Source organism: Pinus tabuliformis, chromosome 5_1 (genome assembly GCF_031772625.1).
Source record: "Pinus tabuliformis cultivar Carrire ecotype Pingquan chromosome 5_1, CPIR1, whole genome shotgun sequence".
Classification (NCBI taxonomy): Eukaryota; Viridiplantae; Streptophyta; class Pinopsida; order Pinales; family Pinaceae; genus Pinus; species Pinus tabuliformis.
Window position 1 is genome coordinate 849437162 of NC_142305.1, and position 15561 is coordinate 849452722.

Genomic DNA, 15561 nt, shown 5'->3' on the forward strand with positions numbered 1-15561 from the left:
GGTTGTATCCCTTTGAAGGAGGACCTAGTAACTTCCCTCCATTGCACTATAAATTAAGGCATTGGGCTGGTTGCCAAAGAGGTTAGAAGCTGAACATTTTTGAGGGTAAATGCTAGTGGAATTGAGACTTCCTAGTTAAGCTTAAGAGGAGAGATCACATACCTTTTTGGCTTCATTGGGAAGAGAGTGAAACTTGTCAAAGTAGAGGAGGCTTCTTGTTGGACCCTGGGAGGAGCTTGTACAGCATCAAGGCACAGGTTGTAAAGTTCTTCTTTGATTTGAATCAATACAATCAGATTCATTTTTCTCAACAAATTGTCTTATGTCATTTGTTTCATGAATTCCTTGATCATCATGTTAAGTATGCTTTATGATATTGGCTTTTCAGGTGCTATTTAATTTGTTTTCTTGTTTGTGTTTGCAGATTCGCAACAAGGGAGCTCATTTGGATCAAAGGAGCGAGGCTTCCACAAACTTGCATTGGACCTAAGGTAGGCCTAAACACTTGTTTGCCTTTGTTTATAAATGCATATTTAGAGAAAGATAGTTTTTGATTGGCTTGCTTGTCACTAGATATCGTTAGATTCTAGGAAGGTCTATCTTGTCCACAAGATCGACTCATTCCGTGTGACACCATTCAGTGGAAAATCAAAGAACTTGACGAGTATGACAATCGCAAAATCGGATATTCTCGACAGAAAGGAACTAGGAAATGACAACAAAAGGTTTACTGACAACATCAACCAAACTATATGAAAAACCCTTGACCTCAAATAAGGTATCCCATATGGAGCATTTATTTAATATGAATATGTCAGAAGGTGGATCTTTTGTTGATTATTTAAATGAATTTAACAACGTTACCTGTTAATTAAGTTCTGTAGGGATAAATTTTGATGATGAAGTTATGGTTTTTTTATTTGCATGCTCATTTTCAGAAAATTGGAATGCCATATTTATGGTTATTAGTAACTTTGTCTATGGATCTAGTACTCTAAAGTTTGATTGTGTTGTTGGTGCCATCCTTAGTGAGGAAATGCGATAGAAAAGATTTGGTGAGACACCAGGTAATGATTTGACTGCATAGAATAAGGGAACAAAAATGGAAAGAGGAATGAGCCCAAGAAATCATAGTGAGTAAATAAAAGGAAGATCCAAATCCAGATTAGGGATAGTGTTCTAGAAATGTCGGAAGGAAGGACACCTAAAGAAAGATTGCAAAGATCAGAAGGGGAAAGAAGGAGAAGGACGAAAAGAGAACAATCACGAAGTGAATGTGACAAGTGATGTGTTGCAAGATTCTTTGATTATTTCATTAGATAATATTATTGATTCCTGGTTGGTATATTTGGGGGCCTCATTCCATGCCATACCTGATAGGAAACATTTTTCATGACTATGTTCAAGGAGATTTTGGACAAGTTTGTCTGGGTGATGAGAAACCCTGTAAAATCATTGGAATGGGTAAGGTTTTTATAAAGAAACAAAATGGAAAAAATGGCTATTGAAGGAGGTAAGGTATGTTCCAGATTTGAAGAAAAATATGATTTCAACAAGGTAGTTGGGAGGTTAAGGTTGTGTAACTAATTTTACAGACGAAACCTAGAAGGTCTTTAAAGGATCACTGGTAATAAAAAAAGAAGAAAACGTTGGTACATTATATTTAGGCAATAGTATTTCTAATTCTATTAATGCTTTAAACTCCATAGGAGTATATATGACAATATTGCATCATAGACTCGAGCGCATGACTGACAAGGGGATGTAGATTCTACACTCAAGATATTTATATGCAAGTTTGAAGCATGTTGATTTGGATTTCTGTGAAAATTGTGTTTATGGAAAACATAAAAGAGTCATATTTATCCGAGTTGAGAAGGAAAAGAAGAGAAACAATTTAGAGTTTTTGCATACATATGTATGGGGACCTTCTCAAGTATCATATCTTTGTGGCTCTTTCTATTATGTTACTTTTATTTATGATGCAATTAGGAAAACCTGGATTTATTGTGTTCAAAATAAATCTGATGTATTTGGTACTTTCAGGAAATGGAAAAATTGGTTGAGGATAAGACAAGGAAGAAGTTTAAGTGTCTCAGATAGTCAATGGAGGTGAATATTCCAGTAAATAATCTCATAAGTATTGTTTAGATCATGGAATTCACAGTGAGAAGCCAGTTCTGGGAACACCATAGCAAAATGGTCTGTCAGAAATGATGAATAGGAGAATCATGGAGCGTGCAAGGTGCATGAAATTGCATGCAGGATTACCCTTATAATTTTGGGTAGATGATATAGATACTGTTGTTTATCTAATAAACATAGGGATTTCAAGTTCCTTGGACGGTGGTGTTCTAGAGGAGGTATGGATAGGAAAAAATGTAGACTACTCATTTTTAAAGACTTTCGGTTGTGAAACCTTTGTCAACATCAATAAATAAAATATAAAAAATCTTAAGGAAAAATCAAAGAAGTGCACCTTTATTGGATATGGTGTAAATGGTTTTGGTTTTCACTTATATGATTATGAAAATCACAAAATCAATAGGAACGAATATGTCATATTCAATGAAAGGGTCGTATATAACGATCAAATGCAGGGAAAGAAACAAGAAAAAGAAAACAAAGAATACACAATGCTTAATGAGATAATAGAAAAAGTAAAGGCGCCTGAAAATCATAATGATCAATAGCCACAACAACAACAAAAGCCACAAGAACAACAACCATATAAAACACATAAAAGTGGTGATAGATGATCTACAGGGATAAGTAGATCCCTTGAATGATACTATTGTTCATTATATTATGTATTGTTGAATAATTTTTGTGAAACTAAAAGATATGAAGAAGAAATGCAGGTAGAAACCAGGAAGAAGTGGGAGTAAGATATGGAAGAAGAGATGGACTCCTTGATGCATAACTAGACTAGGGACTTACTGAAGTTTCCTGCAAGTTAAACAACATTGCAAAATAAATGGGTTTACAGGTTGAAGGAAGAAGATGGAGGTAAACAAAGGTACAAGGCTAGACTTTTGGTGAAGGGTTCTACACAAAAAAAGGTATAGAATTTGATGAAAATTTTTCTCTTGTTTTTAAAATGTTCTCAATCAGAACTATTTTATGTCTAGTGGTAGCATAAGATTTTAATCTTGAGTAGTTATATGTAAAGGCAACCTTTCTCCATGGGGATTTGGAGAAAGAAAATATATTCAGCAGCCACGAGGGTATGAGGTCAAAGGGAAGAATAAGTTAGTGTGCAAATTGAAGAAGAGATTCTATGGCTTAAAGCAGGCTCCAAGGTTGTGGTATCTAAAATTTGATAGGTTTATGTATGAACAAGGTTATACTAGATCTTAATCTGACCATTGTGTTTATCTTAAAAAGAAAAATGATGGCAACTATATTATATTGTTATCATATGTAGATGAGATGCTTGTTGTAGGGTCTAAGATATACAAAATACATGTGCTCAAAGGAAAATTGGAAGATCCATTTGAAATGAAGGATTTGGGTTTTTGAAAACAAATCCTTGGTATGATTATAACTAGAGGCAATAAAGATCTCAAATTAACATTATCTCAGAGTGAGTACATAGAAAAGGAATTGGAAAGATTTAATATGTAGAATGAAAAACCAGTTAGTACACCTTTGGCTAGCCATGTCAAACTAAGTCAGGAGATGTGTCTCAATACTCAGGAATAGATGGATTATATTTGTAAACTTCAATATGCATAAACAATTGGAAGTTTAATGTATGTAATGGTATGCAAAAGGCCTAATACTGCACATGCAGTGGGAGTTGTAAGAAGGTATATAAACAATCTAGGAAAATATCATTTGATCACATTGAAGTGGATTCTCAGGTATTTGAGAGGTACCACAAATCAAGCATTATGCTTTGGTGGTTCAAACATTTCTCTATAGGGATACATTGATGTAGATATGGCAGGTGATAGAGGTAACAGGTGGAGCACCATAGGGTATGCGTTTATTGTACATGGAACAACCGTTAATTGGGTTTCAAAATTGCAAAACATTGTTGCACTTTCAACAATGTAAATAGAGTATGTTGATGCTATAGAGGCTAGTAAAGAAATGATTTAGTTATAAAGGTTTATGGATGAATTGGGAAAGAAGAAAGAGATGGAAAATTTATACAGTGATAGATAGAGTGTCATTCATCTTCCAAATAATTCAACATTTCATTCCAAGGCTAAACATATAAAACTCAAGTACCATTTCATACGGTTAGTGCTGGAAGATGGAGAGTGAAAGTTGGAAAAGATACATAGTAGACAAAATCCTATAGATATGTTAACAAAAGTTGTAACCAGGGAGAAATTGAGATTTTTCTAAGTTTCAATTCGTCTTCAAGTATGATGGTGAAGAAGAGAGATAGGAAGGTCCAAGTGGAGTCATTTTCCATCAATTGAAGCAATGATATAGTTTATATAATCAGTCTATAAGTGGGAGATTATTGGGTGTGAAGCCTGATTATCTTCCTGATTGTTCAAAGGTTTTTTTGTTTCAGCCATGTTAGGTCCTTGGTCCGAATAGGGTGGAAACGCTGCCTATTTAATCACCATAATGGAGGTCAGGGGGGGGACAACAAATTTTATGAGCCTACCCCCCTGGTGGGGGTTCGAGGGTAGCACCCCCAAAACTAAAAAATAGATGAAAAATTGCCTTGTAAAATATTGTAATTTCGTAGTCAATCTGGGTTGTTCATTAGGTCGATGATGTGACGGTATAAGTTATGTTTATTTAGGTTTTGTTTCCATAGAAGGTAACCCTCAATTTATATGAAGGAATTTTATTGCGACAGTGTATTATTATTCTGAGAGAGAAAGAGAGAGGAGACTATGCGATAGAGAAGAGGAAATTACAACGGATCTATTGTAGGTTGTATCTCTTCATTTTGCTAGGTAATATAAAAGGAAGGAGTGGATGCTTCTTTGTGGACATACCCCAAATTGGGTGAACCACGTATATCTGTGTCTTTCTTATTTTATGAATTTTTGTATTTGTGTTCTGCAATATTATGCGTTCTTCATTGGTTTGTTAATTAATATCTAACATGTCTTCATTTTGTCTTGGTCCAAGTACCACTTCATGTCTTCATGATGGTTCTCTTATCTGCCTCTTATCTACAAGTGATTTTCTCATTCATCTCCTTTATAGCTTCCTTGAGGATCACCTTGTCATGCTGAAAAGGTACTCCTACTAATGAGGATCATCCAAGATAAATAAAAATAAGTCTTAATATCATCTATCCTATCCCTGTTAGCTCATGGAAGAATGTGCTTAAGATAGGCCTGTGTGAGGGCTAAATTAGAAAGGATTGATTAGGAAGGCATAGTTGAAAATAGTAGTGGCTCAGGGGATCACCATTATTCATTATTACTATGCCATGTACTATGAAGGCACAAATCTTCTTGGTCAAACACAGTGAGGAGGCACAAGGGACAAGTTTGATGAGCTTATTGCTTAAGACTGCACCATGCACCAAGAAAGAAGGAGAGGAAGGCTATAAAAGTGCAGTTTGACTGGATAAGGGATAAGAGGAGGCCCAACTAAGACTTCTTACTATGCCATGTGCTTAGAGAGAGAGGCTTGGGAAAGTGCTCAACCGAGAGGGGAAGAACAAGGAACAAGGATGAAGGCTTGTTGCTTGAGACTATGATATATGTTGGGAGGAAGAGGGGACCTTAAGTAAAATGTAATTTGAATAAAAAAGGGTTCATTATCTATTTAGATTGTTCCATGTTCTAAGGGATGCTCGAAAGGACAAGGATTGAGCATATAGAGGGACAACAATGGTCAATGGAAGCAATAATGAACCTTATTATTATGCCATGTGTTGAGCTTAAGAGGAGGCCTTTATGAAAACATAAATGTTTTCAACAAGAACTCACTATTAATTTACAATGAATTTTCTTATATGCTAGTTTATTTTGGCCCAACAATGGTTGAATGTTCTTCTAGAATGTGATTTTCAGTGAGGGGAGGCATAGAGAGTAAGTCACTTTTCCTAGGAGGGTTTTCCCCTCACTGTGAGGATAGGAGGGCCTTTTCTTTTCATACTTTTCTTTTACAAGGGTATGGAAAGGGTAATTTCCATCATATTGGAGGGATATATGTTCCATGCAAGGATTGGGAAATTAAAACTGAGTGAAATGAGTCATTATGTGTCATAAGGGTTAGGTGATTGTCCTTGGAAGGTTCTTAATATGAATTGATTTGAGATGACCTTGAGAAGAACTTAATGAAAAATTCTTGGTGAAAAAGGATACATCAATGATGCTCATGAATAGGTTGTTCTCATCACCTGTTAATTGGGTCAATTCCTTCAAAACTTGCACTAGGCAGGAAGACCAAGAAGAGTTCCAAAATGGCTAATTGTGAGACCAATAGAGTAAGAGAGGGAAATGCCTTTGAACATGACTCAAACATGGATCACAAACATAAATTCCATTAATAAAATTTAGGAGAATACACAGGTCTCATGAATAGCAATCACATCATGAAACAACAAAGAGACCCTTATTTCTAAGTGCAACAGTTGAATCGACATATTACGACACTTAGAACATAAGTTGCAGCAAAAGTGATGACTGTGACCAAAAGGTGCGCTAAGTTATAGGAATGTGCCTAGTGCATATTCTAATGATATGTAGGAGTGTTTAATGAATATGGGTGTTCTATAACTAACTCTAGTGATGTGCAAATGTGTGACACATATGGGGGTGAAAACAACTAATAATGATGCTTGCAATAGGAAGAAAACATGAAAATGACACTTGCAAATGTGAACAACATTGAAATTAACACATGCTAGAGAAAATACAATATAAAAATGACTCTTATTAAAGTGAAAATAAGAAAAAGTGACAGTCGTGAACATGAAAGTGATAGAAAATGAAGGTGCACCAAAAGTGACAGTTGAGAAAACTCACCAAAATAAAAGTACGAATGCGACCAAAGTGAGTGAGACTTTCAATGGGGGGTGTGCACTAATTACTAATATACGTTTAACATTTCACATGAACTATCTGAGTGGTGCGTGCTATACTTATTGAAACTTTCATAAAGGAATTTCTCCTATCAATTCATTACACACAGGGCATGTGTGGGAAAGTGAGTTCAAAAATTAGAAAATAGGAAGAAGAATTAAACACTTAGAAAAAAATCAATCAAAAATGAAGTGACCATAGATGATACATCGTAAGATCCTTAGTAGGATCCAAAATTCAAGTGTAGAAAATTTTTCGGAGGATGTTGATTACAACATAAACACTTGGTGACACACTAGAAGAACTCCAACCTCTCTTCTTAGGTTCCACCTTTAAGTGCAAGGTCTCATTCCTTTAGGAAGTATTGATTTTCCATGTATATTACCCTAACTTTTCCATGTATCTTGATTAAATATATAGTCTCTTATTTAACTTTTTCAACTTGAAACACATCATCATAAGAGTAATCATACCTCAACTTTTCGATAAGGGAAGAGAATAATAAGTATAGTGAGATTTATTAAGCATTTTCTGTGTTGTTGCTCAACTACCAGTGAGCATGAATAATGCACTGGTGTTGTCACCTCAAGGAAACCCAAGCATCACTTCACTGCGCATAGGCCTAGATAGTACCTCGGTGAAGTTGCTTGCTTCACCTCTTTGCAAAGGAAGCCTTTCACATCTTCACCCTTTATTTTATTTTCTTAAAGGTATTGTTGAAGCATTTAGTAAGCTTTTATAGCCTAGGTGGAAGAGGGATCCCCACTTGTTGAGAGAAAGAGAGGTTATTCCTTGCTTAAGGGATTTAAAATATAATTGAAGTTAATATACTCATTTTTAAGATTTTATCCTTTCTCTTCTCTGCTCGGCTGATTCAACTTGCCGAAACACCATTTAATACAACGCTGAGTCGAAATGAAGATCCTAATAACGATACGAGCTTTATAGTTTAGCTAGTGGCTTTCTGTCCATAACACACTGTACTTTCCATTCATACATCATTGACTTTAAGGATATGTAACCCAAAATAGAGATGAGATAATAGATTAATCAAGCATTATTCATCATCATAGTTACCCTTTTTGAGTTTTTCCAGATTCATATTTGAACCAGGAGGTCATCTTTCATGCAAAGTTTTATTAAACAAACAAAAAAGAAAAGACTTGACAAAGCAACAAAACAAAACAAAAGTAAACTAGAAGCAACATGCAAAAAAGAAAATAAGAAACCAGAACAAATGCAAGGACTAGATGGAGAGCGAGTGCAAGATGAATGTAAAAGGGAAATTAGCATAAAACTAAGCCTACTACTAACCTAACTAGCTAGGAGGTCATGACTAAGTGAAATGATAATTCCATTGTAGCCACCATTGTTCCTGACCTATAAACACAAAGATGTGAACAATTAAAAGAAACATAAAGCCATGGAGGTGATCCATCGTCTAACAGATCCTGACACGGCCAAGTTGGTTGAGATCTGTCTCACTTCCACCTTTTTCTGTTTTGAAGGTGAGTTCTTTGAGCAAACCTGCGGGGTTGCGATGGGTTCCCCCCTTTCCCCTGTTGTTGCTAATCTGTTTATGGAAGATTTTGAGTCCAAGGCTCTTCGCTCTTCTCGGCTCTTGCCTAAGCTATGGAGAAGGTATGTGGACGACACCAATGTCATATGGCCTCATGGGCAGGTTGAGATTGATCTCTTCTTTGATCATCTCAACAATCAATCCTCAGCCATTAAGTTCACTAAAGAGCAGGAAGTTGATGGTTGTCTTCCATTCCTGGATATTCTTATTTGTAAGAATAGTGATGGTTCCCTCGCCCATCAGTTTTTTCGTAAGAAAACTCATACGGAGCAGTATCTTCATGCCAATTCCCCCATTTCCCGGCTCAAAAGTTGGGTGTCCTCAATACCCTTGCCACTCGGGCCCTAAGAATCTCCGACAAAAAGAGCTTTGAGGAAGAAAAATCCCATCTGCTTGGTGTCTTTGTTGAGAATGGTTATAGTAGATTCTTGGGTCAGAGGGCTTTTCTTAAGGCTTCTAAGAATTCTCTGACTAAGAGGGAACCGAAGGAGCGGATTTCGGGTGTCCTTCTTCCGTATGTTTAGGGGACCACTGATAGAATTGGAAGGATTCGCGGGAAGCATAGTATCCTTGTGACCTTCAGGCCCCTGAACACCATTCGTGGGTCCCTAAGATCTGTAAAGGATCCGATTGACCCTAAGGATATGAAAGGTGTTTATTTGATCCCTTGTTCCTGTGGGACCCCCTATATTGGGGAGACTGGTCGCTCCATCAATCAAAGGATTAGCGAGCACGCTGCGGACCTTAAGCATAGGAGAGCTAAGTCTTCTGCTTTAGCCGAACATGCTGAAAAAACCAGTCATCATGTTTGTATTGAGGAGGCTAGTGTTATTGCTAGGGTTTCACATTTCCATCATCGTAAGTTCAGGGAAGCACTTGAGATTGAAAAGAGGCCTAGCAATCTTAATAGAGATGATGGCTGGAAAGTTAGTAGATGTTGGGTCCCTGCTCTCTCTTCCTAGTTGGCTTCCTCCCTCCTCCTTAGGATTTAGTTTTGTCTTTTATTATTTATTATTTAGTTTTATTTTATTAGTATTATTATTATTATTTTACTTATTATTATTATTATTATTATTATAATTTATTTACTATTATATTTGTTAATTTATATTTTTTCATTTTTCATTTATTTATATATTTATTCCTTTTTAATAAATAAATAAATAATTTATTATTATTTTAATTCTTCGTTTATATTTTTATTTATTTAATAAATTTAATGATTTATTAGTTTTATTATTCTTCAATTGGTTATTTATCTTATACCTAATATAACTAAATATGAATGTATTTACCTTACTAATGATACGTTTCATTTCTATAAATTAAATAATTAATTTATTTTTTGATATTATATTTATTAATTTTTTCATTTATTTATTTATTTAATAAATAAGTAGTTTATTATTATTTTTCATTTTTATATTAATAAATAATTTATTATTATTTTTCTTACACCTAATATAACTAAATTTATATTTTTTATATGAATTTTATATATTTTTATTTACTTTTATTATTATATTTTTTAATTTATATGTTTTTTCATTTATCTAATTAATAAATAGGTTGTTTATTTTTATTCCTCATTTATATATTAAATAAATTAATTATTTTTCTTACACCTAATATAACTAAATTTTATATTTTTATATAATTTTTTTTTATATTTTTATTTATTAATTTAATTAAGAAATAAGTAGTTTATTATTATTCCTCATTTATATATTAAATAAATAATTTATTATTATTTTTCTTACACCTAATGTAACTAAATTTATATTTTATATATTTTCATTATTATATTATAATTTATCATTTATATATTTGGTTATTTATTTATTTATTTTTTACCTAATTCAACTAAATTTGACCTTGCTCCTTGAGTCAACCTCTTGCCCAGGTAACCGTTGGTGTCTCTGCTCTAGCTATTTAAACATGCTAAGCTGGATCTGTTCTTCAACTTGTCCTGACGATGAACCACACTGGTTGGTTCGAAACGCGTCGACAAATGATATTCCTTGTGATTTTCGCCGAAGAATTCTTTCTAAAAAGAAACATAAAGCATTGTGCAAAAGGAAATTTAAGAACTTGAAAAGATTGCACAATGAATGGAAGGTATTTCATATTGAAAAGTAAATATGCCATACAAACTAATTTTAACGAGTTTTGATATTTACCTTGTTGACTAAAATATCAATTATACAAACCTTGAAGGTTTCTTTCAAATACAAATTCACTTGTGTTTTTAGTCCTTGCAAACACTAAGAAAGACCAAAGATTATTATTTGCAACAGAGCTTCCCACGTAGGATTTCTCTAATTATTCAGTGACTGGATCTTGATATTCAAAACAACCAATTTGAAAACCCCAAGACTCATGAGAAAATAAATTTTAATTAATAGATTCAAATCACAATGAGGATCTTCAGTATCATGATTAGATTGGTTGATTAACATAGAATATCCTTGATTCCCTAATGGTTCCCTTTGTATCGAATTGCATACAAAACAAACAATATGAAAGCCTACGAAATCAAAAATAATTGATTACATTGGAAATTTCAGAAACCCACTAGGATATTGAGTTGAGAAAAGGTCAAAAACATGTTCCAAATCTAACCCAATATCTATATCAACATGAGGGTGTTGGTCTACTGAATGATTGAAGCATTTTCTAGAATTCAAGAAGATATATTGTGTGGGAAAGATAATTATTTTCAAAACATACACAAAATAAATGATGAGGTAAGAAATCTTGGAAGAGTTAAAAAGAGATAAATCCTCCAACGCAGAGCGACCTTTACCTCGGTAATCAAAATGAAAGGATTTGAAACTTTAAGGATTCGCAAAAGATGTGTTCTCCAACCCTTGGTCCAATACAATGGATTCACATCAAAAGTGACTAACCAAGCAAGAATCCTTTATTTCATCAAGAATCCTATCTTGAGGATTAGAAATATTAACTTGGAAATTTTGAATGCCCTTCAAGGGTAAACTCACGTCTTGTCAATGAATGCTAAGAAACAATTATGAATGAAAATATGAATCTAGTTTATATTAGAGATCTGAACATTATTGCGAGATTCTGACATAACCATTATTGGGGGCTAAAGTGCCTTGACTTCCTGAAAGGTATTTAAAATTTTTGATAATGGATTAAAATATTTGGGTGGCTTTGAAAAATCAGTAGGTAGACACACACAACTATCATCATATTTATCAATGAAAACATTGTTAGTGCCACTTGTTTTATCAGTTTCAAGATGAGGCATATTAGACTCTTAATTGATACAACATTTAAATGCATTGATCAGAAAAATCCCTTGATCAGATGGAGTTGTAACATATTCCTCCTATTTTATGAAATATTTAGGATTGAACAGATCATGAATAATAAATTCAATATTTTCATCCTCTGATTGCAAGATCACACCATCATGTACTTGATTTCAATCATGATCAACCAGATAAATATTTAAATAATTTATAGGGGTTGCTAGCATTACAAACTTATCAAGAATATCTTAGTAAAATTAATAATATTCTAGAGGTGAGGGAGGATGAAACGTATTAGGAGGATGAAAATCATATTGATCTAAGAATAATGGATCAATATCATTTTCATCAGTATACTGGTCAAATAAAGACATACCAATGTGACATTCAAATTTACCAGGATCTTCCAAAGAGTCAAAATCATAGTAACTTTCCTGTTCAGATTTGGCATCTAAATATGTATGAATTATAGGAGATTCAAGATCATTTTGAATCGAAAGGGCATCCTAGTTCACAAATGAAAACTACAAACTAAGAGAAACATGTTTTGAATCAATACCTTCCAAATTCAGGCCTTCAGAAGAAGAAAATATATCATCTGATATACTTGGATATTAACCAACATATGTACTAATGGAAAAAATATGCCATGATGATGCCTATCCAAAGTCTCGACTTCAATGTAGGGTTCAGAGTCATTTGATAGGTTATCAAGATTTTGTGATTCATGATTAGCTAAGGGTATAGGATCAACATTTTGAAAGAGGGAAGAAATATGGAGCATATCTTTGACACTTTGCTCCTATGCATGTGAAATATCATTACGTCATCCTTGATTACCACTTAGAACAACAGGTTGAACATCTTTAGAAGTTGAATTAAGTTGATCAAGCGGATCATGAAACAAGGAACCATGAGAAATATATTGTGAAGGTTTTAAAGTATCCTTAGAGGCAACCAAATTGACATTTGGATCAGATTCAAGATCGGCATTATGTACATTAATATTATATTGAAACCCAAGGGATCAACATTCACTTTAGGCTCCATGAAATTGTTGAACCCTCCCAAGTTATCCTCAATAGAATCTAGATAATGGGAAATAGGTAGAGGTTGAATGGATAGATCAACAATTTGATTTTCTTATTTCCCAACCTTGATATCATCACTAGGAGGCACCCAAATTAGTACTGGAAAAGGAGGAGGACAAGGAACAAAACTAATAATAGGTTCCTCCTTGAAATATTGAGGTGTCTCATGGTTTTCAAATGTTGAGGAGAGAGAATAATCCAGGGGTTCGAATTCAAGGGATCTCAAGCAGAGTAGAATCAAACTTTTGAATTTTTTTTTGATGGGATTTGAATCAACCACTACATCAAGGAATTCATAACAAAGGTGAAGAAACCAATTAAGAAATTCCTATGAGGTTCCATTCTAAGAAAATCAATTTTATCACATACATCTTGATAATCATACCTGTCAAAGGCTTCACAAAGCTCCTTTATGAGTTGCTTAAGTGAATGGATAGAAGAAACTGGTAATATATGACACCATTTCTTAATATGACCTTGAAATATGAGGGTGAACAACTTGATTTGAACATGTTTACGATGAGTTCTGTTACGAAGAGAAAAATGAATAAATTGAAAGTGTCCAAGGATAGTTAGTTCACTCTTGCCATCAAAACATAAATCGAGATAAGTTACGAACAATTTCTACGATGATGGTAAGATCAATATCTTTGGATAAAAAGTTTGGTTTATGATTTAGGAAAGATCCATTTAAGATGAGAGATTCAAAATAGACTCAATTGACACAACTTCTAATTTGACCCTTCTTCTAGCTCCAACATTTTGACGATGTCAGATATCGCCAATGTAGAAGGGGTATTCCCAATGTGAAGTCCCAATTAAACCTCACACAATTTTGAGTAGGAGCCCCATCCAAAGTATCAGCCCAACCACCATAACATTAAGGTTTACCTTGGTTTCAATGGATAACATAAGATATTATACACATAACCTTTGAGCAAGAAAGAAAGTTGACATTTTGAAATACCAATTGTAATGTGTAAAAGGAGGCCTTCACAAGATTGGAGACATAAGTCTATCTAGAAGGAAGTAATAGTACTAACCTAAGAGAGACACATGAGAGCAAGAAAATATTTTTTAGTCATCTAGTGAAATAGTTCACATATACATAATGATCCTTAAACCAAATACAACACATGTTCAACAAGATTAGTACCAAAGCCAATAAAGTAGTTCAATTTCCTTAGCACAAATGAACAAGAAATATACCACAAACATCTAAAGAATAGTCATACGAAATTCTTGATAGATGCATGTAAATTTTTTTATGTCTTTGAGCTTCAATTATTAGGTGAGATATCCAAGTACATCAATTATAATGGTGAACCACTAGCTCTAGTAGTGGAAAATTAGGTCACTTATTTCTTCTCAAAAGATCTCTCCTATGCCAAGTAGAGAATCCAAGACTAGCCCTCCAAATCCTAAGCCTCCAAAATCCCTTTGCTTGAGTCATGAGGTTTCTTTTATAACAAGAGGAATTACCTTTCATATCCCCATGACTTTTGATTTACCCTAATAATTCTTGGATTTCTGTTGTTACCTTTTGACATCTAAACAATTTTTGAACTTCTAAATGACATTTGGACTTCTCTATGTGACCTTTGTCCATATATGACTATGTGACCTTTCATATTCCACATATGACTCTTGGAATTCCACACATTAAATTTTGTCCCTTTCCTTTAATAATTACATCATTAAACCCACAAATTATGTGGCATGACACATGGAGACATTTGACATTGTGATGATATTTTTACAAGTCACAACTTCACAATGGTGACACATTACTTTAGATGGGATGACAATTCCAAGTTGTTCTCCTTGCTTCTTTGTCTTCAATCTTCATGAGAGATTCATTTAGTACTTAATCTTAGTGAAATATCTAACTTGCTACTCATATTCAGCTTCCAAAGGGTCTTGAATAAATGTTGTGATATTTGGAGTTATCATGTAATGTCTTAATTTTGGCGTTTTCTAGGTTCAACTCCATGTCTTTGTGATGGTTCTCCTATGTGTTTCTTCATTGCAAGTTATTTTCTCATTCATATCCTTGTTATATTGTTCAAGTATCACTTAATCATTCTAAGAAGGTACTCCTTCCTCTGAATATCATCCATGAAAAAGAAAAATTAATCTTAAAATCATTTATTATATCCCTACTAGCTCATGGAAGAAGTTTCTTAAAATAGGCTTGTATGAGTGTTGAAAGAGGAAGGCTTGATTAGGAAGATGAAGTTGAACTCAAAAATGGGTAAGGAGAGCACCACTATTCATTGCTACTGCACTATGCACTATGAAGAAAAGGCTTTCCTTAGTCCATCGTAGTGAGGAGGAACCAGGAACAAGTTTAACAAGTTTGTTGCTTAAGACTGTGTCATTCACCAAGAAAGAAAGAGAGGAATACTAGGAACCACATTTTTATTGGAAAATAGCTAAGAGGAGGCCTAACCAAGCCTTGTTACTATGCCATGCAATGAGAGAGAGAGCCTTAATTAATTTTTTAATGAAGAGGGGAAGAACGAGGAATAAGGATGAAGGCTTTTTGCTTGAGACAACACTATGTGCTACAAGGAAGATGGGGCCTTAAGGAAAGA